The sequence below is a fragment of the Carex rostrata genome, chromosome 19 (assembly GCF_964058835.1).
Source record: "Carex rostrata chromosome 19, lpCarRost1.2, whole genome shotgun sequence".
NCBI classification, from domain to species: domain Eukaryota; kingdom Viridiplantae; phylum Streptophyta; class Magnoliopsida; order Poales; family Cyperaceae; genus Carex; species Carex rostrata.
The window spans coordinates 5986629-5995876 of record NC_135936.1 but is presented as its reverse complement, the minus strand read 5'-3'; the positions used below and the strand labels follow the sequence as shown (position 1 = coordinate 5995876).

General features: G+C 33.0%; 1 pseudogene; it reads right to left on the bottom strand.

Moving 5' to 3' along the window:
- Positions 1–3848: 3848 nt before the first annotated feature.
- LOC144571979 (transcription factor MUTE pseudogene) lies at positions 3849–6544 on the bottom strand (annotated as a pseudogene).
- Positions 6545–9248: the final 2704 nt, after the last annotated feature.

Below are 9248 nucleotides of genomic sequence, written 5' to 3'. Positions count from 1 at the left end.
AAGTCTCACGACTGTCATGTTTTAACGACACAACTTCTTCCTATTGCAATTCGAGGTATATTGCCACTGTGTGTTAGGAAGACCATCACGAGGCTTTGTTTTTTCTTAAACGCCATTTGTTGCAAAGTAACAGATTCTGATACGTTGGATGATTTGCAAAAGAAGGTTGTTGTAACTCTTTGTCATCTTGAAATGTATTTTCCGCTGTCTTTTTTTGATATCATGGTTCATTTAATTGTTCATCTAGTCAGAGAAATTAAGATGTGTGGACCCCGGAAAAACATGTGGCCAATTTTTGAAGGGTGATGATCATGACAAACAATTTGTCGAGGATTACATAACAGCAACATTGAAAGAAAATAGGGACAAAAAGATTATATTCTTACCGTATCATGAGAAGTGAGTTATCTAACTCTATATTTATATAATTTCTTCCATTTCTTTCATTTTGTAGAAATTAAAAATTATAGCATGTTTTACATAATATGCAGTGTCCATTGGATATTGCTTGCGTTGATGCCAAGAGAGAGCACGTTTTACGTGTTTGATTCCATGAGTGTCAAATGCCCGAAAAAAGTTTACTTGATCATCAAAGCACTTGAGGGGTAAGCTTTTCAAACCGCTAAGTATAATTGTAAATCATGCTCTCTTTTTTCTATTTCCATATTTTTCTTATTTAAAAACTTACTGCCCTCATATTTGTGACGGCATATACCAACTGATATTATACTCCTTAATGTTTACCTTATTTCTCAAGTCTTAACGACATTTAATCTTCAAATAAAAAGGAACCTTTTCATATTGTTTATTTCCTGCAAATGACTTGAAAGCTATCTGGAAAATTGTATATAATTTTGATCAAAATTTTGTTCTCATTTAATCAAATGAGAAGGATTATAATTATCCCCACAATAATAAATTTTGATCAAAATTTTGTTCTCATTTAATGGCAATGTTGTTCTCATTTTGCAAAAAAGAAAAGGAGATTGTGTCCAGTGGAGTACGGGTTGGAATCCTCTTGCTGGTACGCTACTGGTGCTGTTGCGCCAAGTACCCATCTTTGTCAGTAATCCACTTGAGACAATTATTCACTTTAGTCTACGTGTATTAGACATATCTAACTTTCTAATGGAATGAAGATGAGTTTTATTTATACAAGGGTTGTATATAAAAGAGTAAAAGACGCAAGGGTTGTATACAAGGGTTTTATTTATACAAGGGTTTCTATTTTACTTACCATTGGATCCTCATCAAGGTCATAATTTATATAATTCAAATAATTAATTTTTTGTCGTCATTTTCAATATCTTCTATCTTTCATCAGGTTACTTAATTCATATATTATATTTGCTGATGCCCGTATGAAAATGACCTAATTCAATTTTAATTTCAAGTCTTATTAATTCATGTTACATGTTTCTTTTCTGTTGTGTTTTATTAAAAATTATTTTCGTTTTTCATATTGTGGGAGGGAGAAAAAAGAACAGAAAGGAAGGGAATAACTTAGAAGAAGTGGAAGGGAGGGAAAATGAGGGGAGAACTGGGGCCACAGAGTCATTTGTTAATAATTTTAGAGAATGGATATTTTGTTTGATCATTTTGGAAAGAAGGGCATTTTATCAAATTTCCCTTCAAATTCTCGTGCAACACATAAAGTATCGAATTTATGCGCTCACACAATTGAATTCTTTTCTAACAGCCCATTCCTAACGGATTCATGTACCGGAGGACCTGAAAAAACTAGGTGGAAGTGTTCAAATGTTAAGGTAAAGCAACTCTATTTTTGTGATTCAAAATAAAGTTGCTAAAGCAGCTCTGTTTTTGCATTTTTGAGGACTAAACTGTAATTAATTCAAATTTGTTCATTGGAAAGAGATGACGTGAATAATTCATATCTTTCGACTTCATATATGTTTGTATCTTTTGACATTTTGGATAGTGTTCTAATTTGAATTTTTTTTTAATGCAGTGCCCACAACAAGTTGGAGGTTGGGAATGTGGATATTATGTCATGCTATTCGTGTATGACATAATAACTCGATTCCTTGATATTTTTCCGAACCTCACGGTATGCATATTTTTTTTTTGCAAAGTATGCATAATTAATTTATCTTGCTCCAAAAATATGAAATTTTGATCTTTTATCATTTCAAAAATGCAGCACTTTCCCAAAGACTACACCGGAACAAACATCGAATACATGCGAACATTGTGGGGTAAATTTTTTTGGAAGGAAGTATTAGGAGTTCAAAGTAAATCAATTTAGGAAGTGTTATTTTGTACTATTTGGTGAACCTTGTAATTTAAACATGCTTAATTTTAGGATGTGTTATTTGGGATGTTTAATTTAGGATGTGTTATTTGGGATGTTTAATTTAGGATGTGTTTTTTGGGATGTTTAATGTAGGATGTGTTATTTCATATATTTATATAAGCTAGCAAAAACATATGGTAGCTGGTCAAATCATAATTTTTTTAAAAAAAAAAACAAAAACAAATAGTGTCGGATATTTATGCTGTCCGACACTAATAAATATTAAGTATCGCTTCTGCCATATAATGATTTAGTGTCGGCTCATTATTAATAAACCGACACTAATTAGTATTAGTATCGGACAATTACTAATAGTCCGACACTAATACTAATTAGTGTCGGTTTATTAATAATGAGCCGACACTAATTGTTAACCTTTAGTGTCGGTCGTTTAAAGGAATTAGTATCAGCCCGATTAGTGTCGCCAGTAATCCGACACTAATACTCAAAAAACAGCTGACACTAATTCCATGTTCTCCACTAGTAATATAGTTAGCACTAGCATACTCAGTTTGAGAATTTTGGGTCTTAAATATATCTGAGAAAATTGAAGTGTTTTTTTTGTGATGACACACTGACACACACCCCCATAGGGACGCGCACGCAACATAAAACTAACATCTAATCGCCATATATATAATGACCCATGCAATACATGTGGATATATAGGACGTACGGTTCCATTAATTATTGGATAGTTATCACGATTGTTTAATAAATTAAATATTATTGATATAACTTATCATTATATATACATAGCGTATAAGGTACGACTAGTTATTAATCAGTCAACATGAGGTGTTGACCTTTTGTACATTATCAGTCAACATGCATGAGATCAGGTGACATACGCTAGCTAGTAAATCAACTATGTAGTATATATATATATATATATATATATCCTTGTGCATTGCCAAAAAAGCACCACTGTTATTATGTAAGACAACAATTTTTCAAAGTTGAACATTGAATTAATTAAACAAACATACAAAATTGTATCTTGAGAGAAATTTTTTTTTTTTTGAGAGAAAAACAAAATTGTATCTTGATTGCATATATATTATTCTCATCCAAAATTTCAGAGGAACATAAGATTGCAGCTAGTCTTTCAATGCAAGTGCAACACTATACATATGCTTACAAGACTAAATTCTAAACTAATATACTAATGAGTTCCCTAGCTAGAGATGACCTACCAAAAGACGAACATGATAGTAATAAGATGCCCATACAAAGCACTAGCTAGCTCTATATGCTAATGTCGCGTCTTAATTTGTACCAGATGCCAAGATACTACTTAAATAAAGAAATTTGAGAAACATGCATTGCAGTACTCTAGATAAAATACAATAACATATATATAACCACATCTAGTCTAAGTCAAATTGAACTACGTACACAATTGACTACCCAAGTCAAAGTGTAATATTAGTTGAAGCTAACAGATACCTTCTTTTAGCCAAAACATGACACAGAGGTGACAACCAACCAAGTGAACGCTGAAACTCCAGTGTCAGTGTTTGAGGAAACACTGCTACAGGTTGCATAAGGAGAAGGTTTGTTGAATTTCTTGCACAAGTTCTTCTGCACTTAGCTCGCACTCAATTCCGATCTGTTCCAAGTTAAATACATCAACATATAGTATTCCAAACATATATATAATTTATTTAGTTGTATAGTTGTGATATTATTTTCTAGGATTGCTCGGTTAACTCTTGCACATATGTGAAGTAAATTGATAATATATATGCATTACAAATTAATTTTATGGAAAAAAGCATATGTTATTCTACAGATAAAATTAGATACTTCAATTCCTGGGCATGGAATGGGTCGATAAGTGAAGCCCAATAAAATTAGACATCATGTTTTTTTTTTTTTTTTTTTTTAAATTTCTCTTTTAGAATAGTTCGATACTACAGAACGAAATAGCTAGGGACTTGTGCTATCACATGCAGCAAGCAATCACATATTTGTGGGCTTTGGTTCTGCATTAAAGACTTGAAAATTTAGCAACATAGTTTTTGTTTGACTTGAAAACTTAGCAACATTTTATTACTCATGTAGTATTTTCATACACGGATCCCAGAATTTTAACTGCGCTGCTTTATAATTTATGATCGAGGGGCACACCTAGCTAGCTTATGCTGTATATATAATTAAAATTTCAGTTGTAGTCAGAGACACAGAGATTGTACTACAAATTGAACTATGTACGGTTTATATTATACATGAAATTGGAATTGAAGATATTTGGACATAAGATGGTACTACCAAGTGGAAGCGTACACCATACATTAATTTGCTATCTGGCGTAAGTCAATTTATTGCTTCTATAGAGGTGTTTCAAATTTAAGCATGTTGTCTCTTTTAGTGGTGCAAATCTTGATGAACCAGGAATGCTTCTGCATTCCCTAGTCCTAGCAAGATCGAGATGAACAAACAAAGATTTAAACGACGTTCAATTAAGCAACATAATTCTCATTAAGGTTTGTCATGAATAATAAATGTTGGAGTTAGCTAGACTTTAATATAAAGAAACTTTCAAAAACAGCTTATGGTTTCATGCAGTTATTTTTTTTATTTAGTTGAAGTCAAACTTCAAAAATGCTCTTTTTTTTGCCATTTTCTAACATTAATTCACTAAGAACTAAGATATACAGAAGTCTAGACAATTGTTGAAGGTTTATTTTATTATACCTTGATAGTGAAGGAGTTGAGCATGGTGTCATCGACAGTGCTGATATTGGCATGCAGTACCTCAAGTGAGAGTCTCTCGAGAGCTGCAATTATCTTAACCGGTTGTCCAGGTATACGCTGCGAGACTGTTTTCAGAAGAACATTGGGGCCAGAGAACTCAACCTTCACCTCCGGTATGGCTGGTGCTCTGGAAGTCAAAGCTCCGAACTCGATACATGCACTATGGATAGTGTTCTCTGGAGAGAAAGATGATTCATTTGTTGGTACCGTCATTGTGTTGGGAACATAAATTTGTGGTAATCGTGGTTTATAGGGGCTTCTTGGTTGAGGTGTTCTAGGGCTTATAGGAAACCCTAATCTTGGACTTAGGGGATGTGATTTCGGGGTCAATGGTAAATGAGGACTTATTGTAGGTCTTGGGCTAAGTACATCGCTATATACTTTCCTCTGCTTCTTGGCCTCAAGTGATTGAAGCAGTTGTTGTAGCTCCTTGATGTAATCCACAACTCCACCAATTATGGATGCTTGATCTCCCTAGTACAATCGTATGAGTTAGACATAGTTTAATAGACAAAGTTCAATGAAGTGCTATTGAGATAAGTAAAATTTTAATAACTAATTGTTCCATATGCCTGCTCTTCAAGATTTTGAAAACTAAGGACAAAAACCTTCATTTATACATACAATAAGGTCAAACAAGTGGAATTCTATGACACTATTCAAGATATTGGTGATAATACTTCTGAAAATCCGAAATAAAATATGTCATACAAAAGCAAACATCTGGGAAAGGAAAAGAATAATAGCAATATGGCATTTACTATATATTCTTGGTTTGTGCTTTCTTTTCCATTATATTATGAGCTCATAAGTGATAACACAAAATAAATTTGACTATAGCACGGAAAATTCAGTGAAGATGTCTAAAGTATTAAATACGAGCTAAAAGAACTCTCCTATAAGCTTATTCTTTGAACTAAATTGTTTTCCTTACCCTTTTGACATAAAAGCATGGCATCAAGGAGCGTAGTATCGTGAGGTGCTCATTCATTTGCTTCCTTCTGTTGCGCTCCACTGTGATATGTGATATCTTGGTGGGCGAAAGTTGAGCTCCCGGTGAAGGTGAATCTAACGAAGCTGATCTTTTTCTCTTTTTTCCAACCTTAGGTACCTCTTCATTCCCTGTGATGGTTTCACAACCATCCTTTTGACAAATCACGTGGGTAGATTTGTCGGTTTCGCAGAAGGCATGGCCTTTCAGTGATCCTTCTTCTAGGATTTCCAGTATTTTCAACATATCTTCGGGAGTGGAACCAAACTCCGATTCACAGAACAGATCTGCAAGGAAATCTCCCATTATGACTATGCCCTCACGATATCTATGGTTGTTATTAAGCTAGGGTTGACAACCTCAGTCAACTATGTTTTATTTTTCTTTTTCTATTTGGAAAGGATGAAAATGGACATAAGCTATGACAAAGTTACAATCTTATAGAGAGGAAATGCTAGGGATTGGCTGTGAGAGATTTCGATAGAGCGGAGAGGCAGGGAATTAATATATGGAAGGCAGATGATGCTAGAAGAAACAATTGTTGAAAAACATACTGGAGAGCCATTAATTGGTGCAATAAATATTGGGTATAATGATGACATGCGTAACTAACTATCTTTTATTTGAATGGGGACTTTGCATACGTACATTTAGCGTCAATATAGCTCGATCTTATATATACATTTTGTGATGCATGTCTGATCAAAGCGCGTATCCATCATGGCCATATGCGCCATTTTTATTGATCATCATGAGTTATCTTGTGTAACGAGCAGTGTGATATGACTTATATCCTCTTTATATAAATGAAGTACGTAAACATACGATATATACGCATATTATTACTAATTACTAAAGGTAATCATATACAAATTCTTTTAAATATTCGAGAAGACTAGAACTCTGAGCACATCTTAAAACCGTTTTTATAATTTTTCTATTTATCCCGTGAATCAGCACAAATAATTTCAAGCAACATTATAGATGTGAATCCAGTGGCAGGAGACCATTGAGCAAATCTGATTTTTTATTTTGACGAAATGAGTTTGCAACCAGCGTGTACTGGCTGAAAACATTTAAGGGGGAACACCACCAATCAGGGGCCAAATTGCACCTATAATAACTAGGCAATTATGAGTCTGAGAAATACTAATTAAAGAACTACCTCATTTTAAATTTCTAATGATTATTAGTTTTATTGTAAACAATTTTAATTACATCAATCGTCACCAAATTACAAATGAAATCAGTATGTAAACCCGTCAAAATTCATGAATGAGCAAATTAAGCTGCTTTGTTACCAACCTGTGCATGTACAACCAAAATGACCGCTGCACTGTCATTTGTACTAAAATATATAGGGAATTTTTCAAAGAATGAATCTTGAAACATTTACATCACAATGAACTTTATTATTATTGTTTTGTGGCATTTTAAATTTTCAAATTTACAGCATTGTTTTTCTCATAGTGGTTTGATTTTGTTTAAGCTTTCATGGGTTCATTAATTTATTTTGCAGTGCAATATATATAAAACTTACAAGATAAAAACATTAAAAAAAAATTGCAGAACAAGCTCATGTATTTTAATATCAAATTAAGCTAGTCCATAACTCAGAGGATTGATGATGTATCTGGAGCAAATTCTGTACCCTATCTATATATATATATATATATATATGAGGAGGGTTCAAATTCACCCCAAATTTTTGTGCACCCAAATGCACTCTATCTTTCAAATCTTTTTTCTCTGTTTTCAAAGTCCGAATAGTCAATCCGAACCATTAGATGCGATATATATATTAAGATGTGCTTGGAGACCAAATTTTACATTTTTTGGAATTTTTTACTATTTATGAAGCCACTTTGAAAATCGCTGATTTTACATTTTCTGGACCATTGGATCAGCGATTTTTCAAAGTGGCTTCATAAATAGTAAAAAAAATTCCAAAAAATATAAAATTTGGTCTCCAAGCACATCTTAATATATAGATCGCATCTAACGGTTCAGATTGACTATTCGGACTTTGAAAACGGAGAAAAAGGATAGGGTGCATTTGGGTGCATTTGAACCCTCCTCTATATATATATAGAGGTTGGCTAAGATCAAAGTGGTAGTTCCTGAGCTTTGGTGCTACCAATTCGTTTTTTAATTTTCAAAGTTTAAAACGTTAATCCGAACCGTTCAAGTTGTTCTTCATATTAAATTGTACTTGGAGACCAAATTTTATATTTTTCTAAATTTTTTTACTATTTATTAAGCCACTTTGAAAATCGCTGATCCAACGGTGGCTTAACAAAACAGTAAAATCAGAAGCCACCATTGGATCAGCTATTTTCAAAGTGGCTTAATAAATAGCAAAAAAATTCAGAAAAATGTAAAATTTGGTCTCCAAGTACATATTAATATGGAGAACAAGAGGAACGGTTCAGATCGACGTTTTGAACTTTGAAAATTGAAAAAAGCTTGGCTGTATCAGTCATGTTCTCAAAAAAAAAAGAAAATTGAAAAAAGAATTGGTAGCACCAAACCTCAGAAACTACCACTTTGATCTTAGCCAACCTCTCTCTCTCTCTATATATATATATATATAAACACTAACATATATATTTCCAAAGCAATACAATTTGCTACAACTTAAGTTAGTACCTTTCTAAGTTCTAACACTTCATTAGAGGTGCGATATTTGTGTTTATTTTGTACTAAGTATGGATTTCCACGTTAATTATCATATATTCGAGGAGTTAAATAACCACCTAACTCCCTTGCCCCGGCCGCAGAAACAAGAGGATTTTGCCGAATACATCAGTAGAATATTTGAATATTTGAATGTCAAAATATTTGAAATTCATATTTAAAAGTTCAAAATAAATCTGAATTTTTTTTTTCCATCATTCACGTTAATTCTCTCAAATAAAATTGTACTTTCTGAATTTTAATTTCATATTGGTTGGTCTCTGTCAAATTTTGGATTACGCCAATCAAACTTTACATGAGTTGGCCACTGATTGAGTCGGATCAACCGAGCATTCTGCATGTGAAACCACCGAACTAGAACCTGAGTGAAACTTTACTCTTCTTATTCAGAAAATTCCGAACCAATAATTCAAACTTCATCTGATTTAATATGATTAAATAAGAAAGATAAGTGTAATATCTGGCTAAGTTTGGAGCGACAAGATT